A 15,939-nucleotide genomic window follows, 5' to 3' on the forward strand; every position below is an offset into this window, starting at 1 on the left:
CCAAATACATGCATCTCCAGCCAGAGAAACACCAATGGGCAAGGGAACAGGTCCAGCATGTGTCAGTCACAGCAAATGGCCCAATCTCACACACACACACATACATCCCAGGTGATGTGAGGAGACGTACCCATAGCCATGCACAAGCACTGTTGCCAAAATGTACAGCCCCACACATGGACACATGATGAACGCCCATGTGTGCCAAGGGAGAACAGGACAGGAAACATAGGTCCACTGCACACACAACAAGCTGCGTTGGCAGACCAACACTCGATGTGCACTCCCACCACCCACATGTAGAAGCACACATTGGAGCAAACAGACCAAAGAAGCCACATGACTAGAGCAGGTCACACACAATATAGCGTAATACAAGCCTGCAGATATGACTCCCAGAAGAATAACAGCATGCTCATCTCTACCCCACAGGCACACAGTCCTCTGCAGCGACGTTCCTGGACCATCAGCATCAGACCCAGCAGCTGCAGAAAGACCTAAGAAGGCCCCATCAACTCCAGCTGTGACAGCTCCATCACCTCCAGCTGTGGCAGCCACATCACCTCCAGCTGCTGCAGCCCCACCCCCATCATCACCAACATCACCTTCTGTGCCCTCCACACCACCACAGGCACAGTAGCCAGAAGGCCATTGTTGCAGGTACACCACGGATGAGGAGGAAGAGAAGGAGGACGACAACCCCCATACCCAACACCATGTTTAACCCCACAACACCACACAGCTCCCCCTCCACTGCCACTGCACAGCATCTGTTCTCTTGTGTGTAACTGAGGAACGCTACACCAAACTCACCGGATTTGCACACCAGCAGCTGGACGAAACGCACCTCATGGGTGAATGCTGCAGGCCTACAGCTACAGGAGTGTCCACTCTAGAGGCCATGCCACTGCCACCCTCCTCACCTTTTCCCAAAAGTGTGTGAGGCCAATGAGATTGCCTCTGCCACAGCTGAGCCCATGACCCATGCCCATTGACCCTCGAATACATGCAGGGCCAGGGGTCTGACCCACCTACATCAGTCACAACCACCGAGAGCCCCCAGCATGGCAGCCCAAGGCGCTGCTCGCAGCGACTCCAGTCCCCAATGAAGTCTGCAAGGGGCCCCATGCCAAAGAGAAATCTTAAGTTAATGTACCCTGACTGGGTGCTTCACTGGGTATGTTTGGTGGGGGGTGTTTTGGGAGGAATGTTTGCGTAGGGGAGGGTAGGGATTGTGTGTATTTGCATTGTGAGTTAATACATAGTTTTCACCTGAACCAGTGACTGGACATTCCTTTTATCAAAACAAATGTTTACTGTGATGGTGCATGCTGACTACAAAGGTGCAAGGGGTGTACAGAGTGGAGGTATAACTTAAAAAAGATTCTCGATCAGTTATTTTGCGGGACATGTGCCCATCCCTGGCCTCTATGAGCATGGGTATGGCAGGTCCTACATTAATAATAATCATCATCATCATCTTTTAGTGGGGGAATGTCAAGATCTGGGGGGAAAGAGTATATTGCACCTGATGCAGATGTTGTGCAACATTGAACAGGCCAAGACTATCTATCCTGCCTTCTCTGGCCTGTACATACGCACACCAACGACCAGTGTAATCATCTGAAATGTGCCTTCAAGAGCCTGAAGACCTGCTTGATAGTTACCCTGATCCTCACATGGGCACTGTTGTATGTCACTTCCTGCAGCGTCTGGGGATTCCTCAGAGGAGTCATCTGCCATGGAAGCAGCAGGTATCCAGAGTCCCCTACAAGGGATAAGGGCACAGGTGTGAGTAATGATGCTCAGCAGTGGTGTTGCTAGTGACGGCAGAATCTCAATGGTCAGCCTGAGCATGCATGTCTCAATGGTCAGCCTGTTTCACGTTACAGTCCATGCATTCATATTGCACTGCTCAGGGGGGTGTTGCATTCTGGTACCTGTAGTGCATTATGTGTGGATGTCCTGTGGGGTTTGAAATAGCATGCTCAGTGACTGCTACATCTCCAGTCATGTGATACTCTTGTGTGTTGTGGCCTGTGAATTGAGGAGTGCGCATGTGCAGAATTCTCTGTGGACATGCATTTGTAACATTGTTGCATCCCCCCCTTTGCCTGTCACTCATGCTGCTAGGTAGATGGTATTGTACATATACTCACCCAACTCCCAGGTCCTTTGTCCTTTGTGATGCTCCATGTAGGCTGGCAGCGTGCTGTTTTGAAGGAACAATGCATGTGGGTTGATCCTGGGAATCGGGCACATGAGTGTGTGATGGTAAGGTCAGCATCACAGGTGACCTGGACATTCATTGAATGGAACTGCTTTCGGTTCCTGTAGACTTCCTTTGAGGCATGGCAAAGGCCCACCAGCTCAACATGCCTACACTCCAATGCTGCCACCACATAGGGCTTACCCGCAATTGCATAGAAGCAGGTCTTGGTGTCTTTGAACTGTGCCTGTGTGGTGGGGAGGGCGATGTGCTGGCCCACATGGTACAAGAGGGCCTCCAGCACCTGCACCAGCACTCTGGAGAAGGCAGTCTGCAAAATGTTATGCAGATGGCTCACAGAGTGCTGAAACGTGCCACTGGGCAGGATGTTCTGGACCAACACCAGCTTTAGCAGCAGTGGTATGGCTGACCTGATGCCAATCCTGCTCTTAATGTCCTCCTGGATGTCGGTCAGAAGGTCAAGTATGGTCTCACAGTTTAGGCAGTACAGGGTTAGTATCTGCCTGTCAGTGAGGACCCAAGGTGTGGCCCTTGTGTGTGGGATCACCGCACGCCTCCGCCTCTCCACTTGCAGCCCCATCATCCTCATCCTCGTCTCCCTCGCCTTCTGCTGCCTCTGCTGGTATTCCAGCCCTTGCAGCAGTAGATTGGCGCCTCTAGCTCCATGTTTGCAGCAATGAGTGGCAGCATGATTGAGTTGGGAAATGTTTTTGGGGAAGGTGTGGCCCTTTTGTACTTTTCCTGTGTGCATAGGGTGCACCTGGGTGGATTGGGCGCACCTGCGGCCTTGTTTCCTTCACATGCGTCCATTTACCAGCTGCTCTGAGGTATTATTTCCACCTTGGATTCGTCGGTATTACCGGCACATATCTGCCTGTAATACCGGCAACCCCAATCTCATGATATGCTTGTGATACCATTATGCCAGTATTACCAGTTTCCGGTGTTGTCTGTATTTTCTTTACCGGTATTACCAGCGCCGGCAATTCCGGATGAGGCGATATCAGCGCTGGTAATTCCGGCAACTGTGTTCCAGCAAATTTGTACTTTGCAAGATCTGTAAAAGCACTGGCAAACGGTATTACCAGAACCTTTACTGTGTACCAGCAAAGTTGTAATGAGGCCCTAGTTAGTCTCTCAGTACTGACAGTCTTAGGGACAGTTTCCCCATAGGAATGAACAAAACAGGCAAGGGAACTAAAGCATAGGCTTTCCCTATCACCAAAAAGTTATGATGGGGTTCAATACAAGTAAAAGGCAGAGTATCCTATTGAAATCTATGGAGGGAAAGGCTAAAAAAGAAAATATTTTCTAAACGAAGCAAAAGAAACCAGAGTGGGAAAAGACATACAACCCCAGAGTGGAGAGTGAAGAGCTGCAGAGTGGGGAGAGACTGAGAGAGCACCAGAGTGGGGAGGACAAATGACTGAAAAATCCAAGGTGGGGGGGGGGAATCTCAAGAGTGAAAAGAGACAAAGAGGGAGACCTAGGCAGGGACCCCTGGATAGCATTCAAACACATCAAGAACTGTTCGACTTGAACTTGAACTATGGGCAAAGGCGTTTACTGAAAAGGAGGCTTTGTTAGGGTCAGAAGCCAGCAGCCATCCCTTCCAGAGACGAGATCCCCAAAGTCTTTCTTTGCTTTATTTTTCAACATCCTGATGTTCACACGTTTGACTTTCTTATGGTTCAGAATAGGGCTTAAGCTATTTGAGCTTTTAGATTTAGGGAAAGATTCTTTGGACTTTAGAAAAATAAAACCCTAAATGAATGTCTCATTGTCTGAGGTCCTGATTCTGACCTATAACAAGTGGCATCAGAAAAGGGATTTTTTTTTACCCGATACAGAGTTGGACCCACCCGGAAACATAGATGTCAAAACCCTTTGACCAATAAATGCCTTTCGGTCAGTGGGGCAAAAAAAACCTCTTTAACTGGCACAAGGCGACAAACACTAATAGTGGGAGATGACCTGCAAACTACCTCCACAGCCTCTCCTGTGACTAGTGAGTTACCTAGGAGTTCAGAAGATGAGGGAGAGTTTGGGTAAACTGACCCTGGAATTTTATTTTCCACTACTAAGTAATTTTTGGAGGGCTTAGAGGAGGGTATTTCAAAATTAAACATGGCTACTCCTCCTTCCATTGAGAACCTCTGAGAGAAAATCGATAGTCAGGAGAAGGCTAATACAATGAATCACAATTCCATTTCTCTGACAGGCCGCATTCATCGAACAGCGCATGCGTTTACAGGAAGTGGGCTGAGCATGGTGGCGGCGCAAATGGTCTGTTAAGGAGGGATTATGGGGAGGGGTGGCGGTGTGTGCATGTGTGTTTGGGCGGGGTGCCTGTGCATGTATGATCAGTTTATTGCGGGAGTGAGCACATGACTGGGCCTGGTGGGAGGAGGGTGGGGGAGAGAATGGGTGTTGCGGGGGTGCCCCTTGCATTGGCAAATGCCAGGGAAGGGGGTGGTGAAAGGGAATGATGTTTCCGTGTGGCACCAAAACCAGGCTTGAGGAACCAGGCTTTGGTGAAATCGGTCCTTGGAGAAACATCAGAGATCCAGATAAACTTTCTAGGTGGCCTGGTGCTGTTATCTTCCCAAGAGAGGTTTACAGTCATATGGGAAGGGGAAGATCTGGGTATGTTTTTATCATCTTTGAGCACTTAAACACCCAATTCCACTGGGATGACACCCTTAAAACACGTTAACTGGCCCTGTTACTTCAAGAGGAGTTGGTATATCAAGCCATTAATGGCAACAGGACCACACCTTTTGATGAGATTAAGATGACCCTCTTAAATAAAGTGTGTAAAACAGAGTCCTTTTTCCCAGTGCAGATTTCAAACCCTCCACACACTCCCGAACAACCCCCCCGCCCCCACACCAATAGCTAGCTTGAAAGATTCAAAATTGTATAAGCCAGTGCTTGGGGAAAAAATACTCTACCAGAGTTTCTTGAAACCTTGGCACTTCATAAACTCACCAAACCCACTAACCCCCCCCCCTCCAAAAAGATTTATTACATCAATACAAACCAACTTGGAGACAGCTTTTCGGGTTACTTAAGCGCACTTTGAAGCATTTCAGTTCCTTAAACATCATTTACTGAAGGCCCAAGATCCTAGGAGGGAGAATAAACTCTTATTTAAGGAAACCTCACCATTCAAGTGTAAAGAGGCTCCGCCCGTTGTTCTCTTAAAGCGGAAAGAGGAGACAGTAAAGAAGCCTATTCCACTAACCACTGTAAAACCTTATGGGACATTTGTAGTTAGTTGAAGGAGTTGGGAAACCAGCACAATCCCTCTGGAGGAGACTCCCACTTTGGGGACAGAGACTCCAATAGAGCTATAGGTCACCATACCTCCCCTCTTTCCAACACCTTTATAGGATATCTAGGGGCTGGGTTTTACAATGATCATGTACACCATTTGCTAATGGCTGATTTGACTTCTGTCCCCAGGTATGCCCAATCTCCAGCTAAGAATGACGTGAGATAAGTGATCCAGGCCAATGGAGGAGCTTCTCTAGGAAAAACAATCATGGTAGATTATCAACAGGCCCTCTGGAGTTTAACTGCAACAAAGAGCAAAATGAGGTGTGCTGAAGAGAGAGAAAAAGCCAGTGTCGGCAAGCAAGTCTGTGCTGTGCACCAGGAGAGAACAGTGATATGCAGCTGATGCCTGGCCAAAGCAGCCCAGAAAGGCTGTGAGAACGAAGGGGAAGAGTCCCAGAAGGTCAATGCCAATCCCCGCTGAAATTCAGCATACGCAACTCCCCACCGAAGCCTGACGCTGAGCCCAGCTGAAAAGTGGCCTAAGCAACTCCACTCCAACTGAACGGCAAAAAGAACTGGGAGTAACTCCAGAAGGCTGACACAGAGCACAGTTGAAAAGTTGCATAAGCAACTCTTCACAGACCGAGCTGCGAGAACAAGAAAGATGAGGCTTGGAAGTATGATGCAGAGCCCAAAGTCACATAAGCAACTCCTAGCTGACCAAGTGACCAACATGAGATAGTCGAACTCCGAGAGACTGACAGGGATCCAGGCAGAAAAGATGCATACGTCGCTCCCTGATGATAGAAGAACCGCAAAGACTCAACAGCCCAATTGAGGTTCACCACCCTAGGCAGTCAGGTACCTGGCGGTTCAAGGGGAGAGGTAGGGGGATGAACAAGAAAGAAAGGGAGAATGGAGCCCAGACTGGGGAAAGATGACAAGCCCACACCAGGGAAATATGAAAAAGACCCCAGAGGCGTGGAGTGGGAAAGAAAAGAGCCCCAGAGTGGTGAGAGACAGAAAAAGCCCTAGAGTGGAGAATGAGAAATAACAGAGTCCCAGAGTGGAAAAAGGCGGAGACAACCCCAGAGTGGACAGAAAAAGCCCTAGAGTTGAGAGTGGGAAATAGAAGAGCCCCATAGTGGGGAGAGACTGAGAGAGCCCTAGAATGGGGAAGAAGAAAGCCTAAAAGAATCCCATGGTGGAGAAAGATGGGAAAAATGTGAAGCATCTCAGAGTGCAAAGAGATGGAGAGAGACCGGGGCTGGAATTCCTGGATAGCATTCCAGAGCAACAAGAACTGTCCAGCTTAAACTTGTGCTATGAGTCAGAAGCCAGAAGCCACCCCTTCCAGTAAAGAGTTCCCCAAAGTCTTTGTTTGTTGTTTTCTTTTGAAAAATAGAGAAAATTGTTAGAGTAGCATAGTATTTTGCTCAGAGGACCTTTACTATATTCAGACATCCTGACGAGCATCCTTTTGACTTTTCTTTGGTGTAGAATAGGACTTGATCTTTCAGGTTTAGAGAAAGATTATTTGGACTTGACAAAATAAAACCCTTATACCAATACCTAGTAGTGTGAGTCCTGATTTGACGCTCCACACATATTGGAGGGACACCATGACACATATGAGATGGAGCAAAAAGTTGACAACCCCCATTTTGGAACCAAATGGATTTCCTGGAATTGTGGGTATTTGGGTATTTGTAAAAGTAAGGCAATGGTGGAGGAATGGGATATGTATACTGGAGACATAGTCATTCGTAGACAGACGAAATCATTTAGGGACTTAGAAGGTGAATGTAATTTGGGGGAGACATATATTTACTTGCACCAATGATACACTATTCATCGAAAAAGGAAGAAATTAACAGGACAAAGTCAGTCTTTCTAACTTAGGAGACCGCTATCAGAGTCCTCTACTCCCCGAAGCAACCTTATAAAAAAGGTAGGATAGATAACGCATTCTTCAAGGGTAAAATTTAGATGGGAAGGTATTTGGACATTATCTGTCAATGTACATACATTCAGGACTATTTGAAGAGAAATGAAGAGGAGAGTAGGAAGACTCTGGGATGGCCTTGGGAATGGAGTTTAAACTAGCCTTTATTGGAGCATGGAGTGAGGTGCCCACCTCCAGATACAAAACACCTTTTACAGGAATGGTGCTTGTACAAGCTTAAAAATGGCTAGAAAAGCCATGGTGAACTTCAGAACCACCAATGATATAATCATGGAAAGTGGAAATCGATACATGTATTATGTTTTTTGAAATCTTTAATATTAAGAAAGAGGGTGTCTGCAGAATCACCAAAATGTTTTTGGTAAGTGATATCCAAGGATACCAATATGACAATGGGATGGGTGAGAACATGGGATAAGGTTTGAGTGGAGAGGATATAAAACTGAATGAGAAAGTAGGTGTTATTGCCAGAGGATGGCAGTTACCCACAAAGGGAGGGGGATTAAGAGTACTGGGGTAGAATCACATGTTTGAGTAAAGTGTGTTGAAGACATTAGGGGGCATGTTAGAGATAAGAACCTAGGAGCAAAGGATCACAGACTCCAGTTAGGGAGCATTCTCGAATTTGGTACAGGAAATCCCATAAGGGCGGGCAGAAACAGATTGCATGGGAGAAGGGCAGAATGGTAGTGGTGGGTGTCACTTATGTTAAATTGATTTGGTTAATCTGTAATTGTTAAACTCAAATTAAGGAAAGGAGTAATTGTTACATCCTAACTTGTTTGTTCATGTGATGTTCTTCATACTGAAGCAAAACAAAGATGCTGTTATAAAAAATACAGTCTCACAAATGCACTGCCAGTGGGTTCCTATGTTGTGTCTTGTAGATTGATTGAAATATTAGCAGGATGGATGAGGTGGAAGGAACTGATTCTGTAATGCAATTAGGGGCCTGGGAAGGGAGGCTTGAGTGAGGGTAGTAGTACACCACACAATAGGCCATTATTAATATGTACACTACTGGTGTGTTTAGCAACACTTTGCCTGACTGACCCAATCCTTGAAAATATGCTTTAAAAATGCCGAAAGTACATAATATATCACCCAGAGTGGAACTTTGTGCATTAATATAATTACACTGGGCTGTGGTGCTGGGATTCTAAAGTGTTGTGGTGAAATGACTGCTGATCTGCAGGAGTACTGGGGTGAGTAGTCCCTAAAGCACCTACTCAGCTTCACACTACTAGTAAACCAACAGTAATCCCAATCATAAATTTAAAACAAGCCACAATATACATGGAATATCTCCTTGTCTTTAAGAAGAGCAGTCAGAAGGTAGGCAACACTATTAAAAAGGGATGTGAACTTGCACAGAAGCATCCCAAATAGTAATTGTACCATGCTACCAAAATAAAATAAATGTTCTATTAAGGTAATATAAAATTACAAAACTTCAAATAAACAAAAAAATATGCTCAACTATTAAAAACACTAATGACCCATCTCTGTAAGTGAAACCACTGAGAATGCAGTCTTTGGGAAAAGGGTCACTCCTAGTATGATGACAGGGACAGACGTGCAATAATTCCAGCAGCACATGTTCAAATTCAATGAAGATTTCTTTTAAAACCTAAGGAGTGGGGTCTTCGATGTCACTAGGACCCTTTAAGGCAGGCCAGGGGTACAGGGCCATTTAAAATACCGTAGTCTTATTTTTGGTGCTCAACACCATTAAGCCAGGCTTAGAGGCACTTTCATGCCAACCCTGGTTTTTACCATTTTAACACTGATTGCTTTTTTACTCGGATGTCATCTAATTGAGAGAAGGAACTGATTCTGTAATACAATTAGGGGGAGTTTAGGTATGGCAGATCTTTAGGGGTTCAGATGGATCCAGTGTCCCTCTGTCTGTTTCCCATTTGGCATCTTGATTATGTTGGCAACCAGAGAGATCTTATCTAAGATCTTGAAGGCCACTTGCCAAGATGGAAAGAATTTACATGCTTTAGATTGGTCCCTTTGTAAATTATGGAGGTAAACACAATCAACGTCCTCCTATTCATTTTAGGCTATCGGTAGGTCATACTAGGACTTTTACCTAACACATATTCCTCCAGATTCCTTTGGGCATATGCAAATGAATGTTGGGGACGTTTTTGAACATTTCCGACATATTCATGAGTGGCAGAGGTATTGATCAATGTTGGTACAGAAGATGCTGAGGAAAGATCATATTTCTACCATCATGATTTCAAAAGGAGACATCGTTCTAGCAGAAGCAGAGGAAATCCTCAAAGCCATCAGGACTGGTTGTAATTGCAAGCCCCAACTGGGTCCAAAATCTACCAAAAACGTCTTTAAGATTCCCACAATTGTTTTATTATGTCGATACACTCCCCCCTCCTCGCTGGATGCTAGAAGGTAGGTGATATGTAAATATCTTACTTTTACTCATAGAATTTCCCCATCACTTGCGAAGTGGCTGCTAGTCAGACTCAATCCATTGTGGAAGACCGAAACGAGAAAAGCTGTGGTTCTTCAATAATGTAGCAGCAGTCTCTGCCTTGCAATTTGTGGCTAGCAGAATATCAATCCATTTGGTACAGATGGACGTAATGGTCAACATATATTGGTTGCTACATGCCGATGAAATCACTGGACCACTAAAGTCAATTTGAAGATCCTACCATAATGATGTAATTCTTCTCTTTTGTAAGGGAGCCCTGAATGTTGGATAGATCAGATGGAACTAAGCACACACTAGACCAGCTTCTAAATAAATGTTCAAGTCCTAACCCATGTGTGGCCAATAAGCAACCTTGCGCAGTTCTCCATTGGCTTTTGAAATCACTGATGACAAGCTGTCACTGCATCATGGGAATGTTTTAACACTATGCTGTAACATAATTTAGGTAGTTCGCGCTGAGAGTAACCAGATTGGGTTTTAGTAACCAAAAGTCCATCTTTAATTTTACATATTTTCTGAAATGTCATAGGAATCAACAGTCCTTGAAAGTCTTGTGACTTAAGGGGAAGTGATCTAGTTCTTCTAGATATTTCTAGAATTTTCCAATAATCAGGTCTTCTTTCTGGGCAGTAATGATCTAGAGCATCTCTTCTCCATTGGAGTGTGGGAAGCTCACTTTCATTGTGTGTTTGTAATCAAGCTACTGCTGTTATTTCTATGTCTCCAAGGAGATGATCCATATCAATGTATCCCCTCGGATTGCTCCAGTTTTGGGTAATTTATTGTAAGACATATTGACTTCTGCCGTGCAGGAGTACAAGGATGAGCAGTGGCTAAAGCACCCACTAAGCTCTCACACTTCTACAAACCAAGAGTCAACCCAATTTAAATGGTAAAATTGGCACAGATAATATATACCTCATTTACCTTTTGTGGCATTGCTGAGGGAAGGCTATATTCTCCAGAGGGGTGTTAATGAATCAGGGGTGAAAAGCAAGTAAAAAGCCATTGTGTGCAAAAATGAAATGGATTAATTTGACCCAGCCAGTCTATAGGGCCCAAAGATAGACCAAAGGGGCAGTTAGCAGTCACTAGCACTTTTCTCGGTTCTTAGTATTACAGCAGTAGGTAACCAGTTTTCCTGTTGCTGTGCGAGTGATTTGAAGATTGGCAGAGTGCAAAAGGAAGCACCGGAGGATCATGATGGGTTGAATGTGTCGAAAAGTTCTTGAAACATTGCTCCAAGCCATTCAATGGCAAAAAGACTAGGATTCCAGCTGTCTTGGTTCTCAGATTGCTGTAAATCCCAATCAAGGGACTCAGGGTAAAGATGAGTCCTTTTCTCGTGCTCCACAAACACAGGTGAGGCAGGCACACAATTGCAGATTTCCTTCAACACTGTAAGGTCCTGGATCCCACTGTGGCTGGCAAAAAGGCAGGTCTTGCTGCATAAGCAGTTCACTCCTCAGTTTGCTGTGAGTACCAATCCTGGGACAAGATGGGTCCTGTTCTTGGGCTTTCAACCACAAGAGAGTCTGGCACATAACTGCAGGGGTTCTTCAACGCTGTAAGGTCCTAGGTCAGCTGTGGCCAGCAGAGAGGCAGGTTTTGTTCCAGCAGCAGTTCACCGTCACTGATCCCTGGGGATGGTTAGGTTTATTGAGCTTCCATCTGCCTTGGACACTCAGTCTTCACCTCACTGGTGGAGTACTTCGAAAAAAAGATCAACTCTCGCAACAAATGTCCAATGAAAAGGTCTTGAAAGGTTGAAGTCCAAAAGATGATTCAAAGAAGTGGTGGGGGATCCCTTCTTTTAGAGTCAAAATCCCACTGGTGATTGGACTAAATCCAACCTGCTTTAGGATTCCAATCCCTGTCTTGAACCAAGTGGACTTTGCCTTTTGACATCACACCCAAAGTGCTTTGTGCTAAAGGAAGTGGGGGCCACAGGAAGGAAAGATAGAGGCAGAGAAAACCCAGACGCAGGAACCTTCTTTCAGTGTGTAAAGACCTCCCTCTGTCTACACTATCCATGCTCCCTTCCCTTCCCAATAGGCTCAAAGGTCTTTGTAAAATGCAGCACCGTGGTTTGAAGCCAAGCCTTTTGTGAATGGATGCACTCTTTGAGTCTTGTTCCCAGGCCCCCGTTGCAGTACATCATTCACTGCCAATTTAGGGTGCCCCTCAGCCCCCCCTAAAAAGCAGCCTATGAATTTGTATTATTTTTTTTGTTTACCCAACTTCGCTTGGTGCAGATGGCCACATTAGTGTGGCAATCTGCCCCCAGGGTGCCAAAACCCTACTGCCCCATCTATTGGGGGTCCTGCCCCACCTTTTGTGGTGGCCCTCTCCCCCCCACCCCAAATGGAGGTGGGGTGTACCTCACGCAGCCGTTTGTAGGAGGCCCAGGGAGGCCTGCATGAGGTGTCCCCCCCACCCATGCAATGTAGGTCACCCTGGACACATACTACAATCATAATTCAGTCAGGGACACATAGGGGCATGCATGGAATCCACATGGAGCATGAATGGGCACTCATGTCCCTGCGGGGCATCTGACCTCTGCACAGTCCGAGTGAGACACCCTGCATCAACCGCAAAGGGTGTACCCCACAGCATATGTCTGGCAGATTGGCTGGTGGAAGTTAGCATGTACACAGGATGCATTAACAGGCAAGTACTCAATGGCAAAATTGAAGCAGACCAGTGCTAAGGTGGAATTGGGGTGCAGGGGGGGTGGAGGGGCAAGGGACTTGCCTACATGAAGTACCCGCATGCAGGCAGAGGACACATGCACGTCAGTCATGCTATGACATAGTCCCAGGGCTGAGAGGAAGGTCACCCCAGGCTACATTCAGAAGGGCCAGTGTGCTGGAACATGGACCGGAGGGGCATCCTGGTGACCAGCATGTGAGTAGGGTGCAATAGTGGTGATGCAGACAGTCCCCGTCCGCTCCACATGTCCACCATCCTGCAGAGCAGCCATGCATCAGTGAAGCATTGCATTACTAGCACATCAGAACCATGTACACATGACATGTAGTGGCAGTCATGCACAACATATCACACAAGTAAAACACACATGTCTTCAACAAACACGCAGCAACACTCACTGGACTGGGCATCAAAGTCTGGCATCTCTCCCACTCCTTTGACCGATTCAGGTGGTATGAACTCTGCAACGAGTGACTCGTGCGGAGTGAGGTCTTCCTCCTCAGGTGGAGGCCCACTGCCAGTCACCAGAGTCAAGTTGTAATTTGAGGCACGCTTAGCCTTAGCGCTGCGTTTGAGGTCAATCCAACGCTTTTTGCACTCTTGCGCCATGCGCAACTCATGGCCAAATGCACTCACATGTTCCACAACTTGCTTCCAGTGGGTATCACGGTGGGCAGCCGTAGTCTGAAAATTAGGCCCCACTAGCATGTCACGGCTGTGGTCCTGCACGTAGTCCACGAGGAAGTCCAGTTCCTGGTTGCAGAACGGCTTCTTCCTCAACATGCAGGAGGTTGTGGCTGTGTGTGGGTTCCCAGCCTGTGCTGCAGGTTCAACCCTCCTCCTCTTGGATTGTGGCGCAGACCCTGGCTGGCAAATGCCGCCCTGATCAGTATGTCCAGTGGCACCGGTGGATTGAGCCAAGGGAGTGGCAGGTGGAGGGACGACCAAAGACCTGACTTGCATCAGTGGCAGCTGGGTGCCCTCTAATGGACCCTGCGCAGCAACATCCGCTGTGGCAGGGTCATTGACCGCAACTGTCCTGGTTGGCAGACTCACAACTGGGATGTTGTTGGCTGCATCTGCCCCTGCACTTGCCAACACCCGGATGGTTAGGGCAGCAGATGACATTACTGCCCAAGGGACACGTGTCTCGGTCATGGCAGCCCTGCGTGCACCTACGGTTTCCCTCCTGCCCTGTTGGAAATCTTCCAAGGACTCTTCAAGTGCCAATGCAGCCTGCGCTGGCAGACCCTGAGCCTGGGTGGTGGTGGCCACAGCTGCACCTGCAGCTACCACTACCCTTGAGCCCGTGGCAGTCGATGAAATGGACTGCCGGGTCACACGGGCGCCAGTGCCAGATGCAGAAGCTGCATCTCCCGGAATCACAGGGGGTGGTGGCATGACTGCACCGACACATGGCACAACATCATGCACAAGTGGCGCACCCCTGCCTCTTCCCCCTCTGCGGCCACCCTGGGCCACCTGGAGTCCCCCTACTCCCTGGTCACCCCGGCCACGTCCCTGACCACGACCCGCCATGAGGAGGACGCCCAGCTGAGGCACCCCTCACCTTTGGTGGCCTCCGAACCATGGCACAGATGGATTAGTGCCGGCACAGATGGAGGAGTGCCAATGGGAGGTGTGCACCACAATTGTCCTGGGCAATTGGGGTGAAGGGGGTGGGATGCAAGATGTTAACAGCACCCCTGCACCTACAAGGCTGTATGTGACCCCGGTGATGTAGTGACGGGTCACGCAATGCTCTGGCAACCCAAAACTGCAGTAAAATCATGCATGCAACCCCTGCAGCCTACGTGCATGGAATTAACCTTCCGCAGTACGCGGTGGCACCCAGTAACACGAAAAATGCATACCCGTGGGACACACAGGCTACTATGACCTCAAAAATGGGTGCGATACACAGGGGCACCCGCAGTGGGAAAAAAAGCGTGCGCGACTCACCGTCAGACTAGTGCGATGATGAAAAACACACGTAGCCAATACCCCCGCCAAAAGAAGAGATACGTCCTTGATCCACTGTGAAGTTGTGATGGCACGCGAAACAACACGAAGTAGCAACAAACACTTGGGTCTCCACGAAAGGCACGTACAGCGAACTGCTGGCCCCGCTCACCTTTAACCCGTGCTGAAGGAAACGCCTGCACATGTCGCGTCAGTTACGCGCGTAGGCCCTTTCCTCGGATTACACGCATTCACACGCAGACGTGCCATTTTTTCACGTGCTGAACCACTAGGCACACGTCACGAGGGAAACACCCACGCACGTAACGTCACAGACGCGCTTACGTGCTAAGGGCCTTTCCTCAGTTTTCACGCTGACGTGCACTTTTTTCACGTGCCAAACCACTCCGTATCAAGCTGGCCACGCGAAAACACACGGAAGACCACGCTCCTGCCCAAAAGGCCATTTTCCTGCCCCCGAGAGCCCCAAGCATGCTCCCACCAGCCATCTGCTGCTGCCTGCTTGCTGCCCACATGTCCTGCTATTTGGTGCCTGCACGTCAGCCATTTGCAGGGATCCAGTTGCTGTTTCCACCCCTGCAGGAACAGAAGACTCCTGACTGGGATACCATCACTCCACAGCCCAGCCCCAGGACCCAGTTGCCCACCCACACCTGCCTCAGGGGTCGCCATGTCAGGGCAAACACCATCCGAGACCACTGGCGACCCCCAGCCAGAGAGGCAGAGGGCCACTAGCTTCAAGGAAGTTGGTGTCCTGGTGGAGCATGTCCTGGGGCATTATGATGCCCTCTTCACACCATTGCGCGCTGACAAGGAAGGACGGAGGAGGATCTGGATGGACATCGTGGGTGCCATCAATGCGGAGGGGGTGGCACCCCGAGACCTGAGACATGTCCAGAAGCGCTGGGAGGACTACAAGTCCAGGACCCTCAGGAAGGCCTGGCGCCTCTTAGAGGTAGAGGATGCAGCGGGGCGCCGGGGCCAGCTTACCAACCAGCAGATGAGGGTCCTGGAGCGCATTCGCCCAGTGCTTCACCACCAGATCCTCAGGATGCAGGCCCATCTGGAGATGAGCGGTAAGTGGCCATGCTTTGCTGTGTGAAACGGGGCATGTTGCAGTGTGCTGGTAGTCAGCTACTTGCCTGTATGTTTAACATAGGCCATGTATGGATGTGTGTGAGCCGGGACATCATGGTAGTGCATGTGAGACCAGTAATGCGTGAACCACATGGATGGTGCATGTGTTCCAATGAGACATGGGGAGCTGCATGCGGAATGCACACATTAATGCATGCC

Source organism: Ambystoma mexicanum, chromosome 13 (assembly GCF_040938575.1).
Source record: "Ambystoma mexicanum isolate Mex_15411 chromosome 13, UKY_AmexF1_1, whole genome shotgun sequence".
Classification (NCBI taxonomy): domain Eukaryota; kingdom Metazoa; phylum Chordata; class Amphibia; order Caudata; family Ambystomatidae; genus Ambystoma; species Ambystoma mexicanum.